We start from the raw sequence: 1,114 nt of genomic DNA on the forward strand, positions 1-1,114 counted from the left end.
ATATATATATATTTGAAAAGCTTTAGACCACATTTTAAATAATAATTATAACTTGCATCTTGGTTAATAAACTAAATATTCATTTATATTTAAGTTTATAAGGTCATTTTAATGTAATAATAGTAATGTGTAGGTTTTTCTTTTTTATTACAGATCAATAATTGAATTCATAAAGCATATTCTCTTATTAAACCATTTTGGCCTTTGAATCATTTTTGCTTGTCTCAGTCATCTATATAATCCACATTTCTATCAATACACCATGAAGCTATTAATGTTATTTGAAAAACGTTTCTGCAGCAACCCTTGTTATGAAAGGCTAGAAGAACAAAGTTGTTTTATAAATTTTAAGAAATTCAAATTGGACAACCCCCTAAACATTGTATTCATGCTATTAATTTATCATAATACTGCTGTGATTAATAATGACTTCATTCCTTCCCAATTAATACTTGAAACTACACAAATTTGGACCATAAATGAAGGCATTTTGCTGAGTTATTTTATCAATCATTTTGCTTGTTCAAGGTTTATATATATATATATATATATATATATGTATGGTATAAGTTCAAATAAAGTTAAAGAGTATATAGTGAAAACAAAGGCTCATTCACAAACCAGATGTCCAGATCTTCACTCTGAAAATACTGATAAGATTTTCTTGTGGTTTCTCAAAAAAATGTGCTATTTACCTTAAATATAAATGATATAAGGATAGATTCTTAAAACATTCCACAAATTGAAGTAAATCTATGCTCTATTCTACAATTTCATGTTTTATTTTAAGCATGTATGCTGGTAAGAGTTTCATATCAGCAGGTGTATATTTGCATAATAGTTATATCTGTTTTATATTTTATAATAAAAATACAAAAAATTCCCCTATCCATAACTATAATTATATAGAATTATCAGTTCAGTTCATTTCAGTTCAGTCGCTCCATCGTGTCCAACTCTTTGCGACCCCATGAATCACAGCACACCAGGCCTCCCTGTCCATCACCAACTCCCAGAGTTCACTCAGACTCATGTCCATCGAGTCAGTGATGCCATCCAGCCATCTCATCCTCTGTTGTCCTCTTCTCCTCCTGCTCCCAATCCCTCCCAGCAT

Source organism: Bison bison, unplaced genomic scaffold, assembly GCF_000754665.1.
Source record: "Bison bison bison isolate TAMUID 2011002044 unplaced genomic scaffold, Bison_UMD1.0 scf7180017862707, whole genome shotgun sequence".
NCBI classification, from domain to species: Eukaryota; Metazoa; Chordata; class Mammalia; order Artiodactyla; family Bovidae; genus Bison; species Bison bison.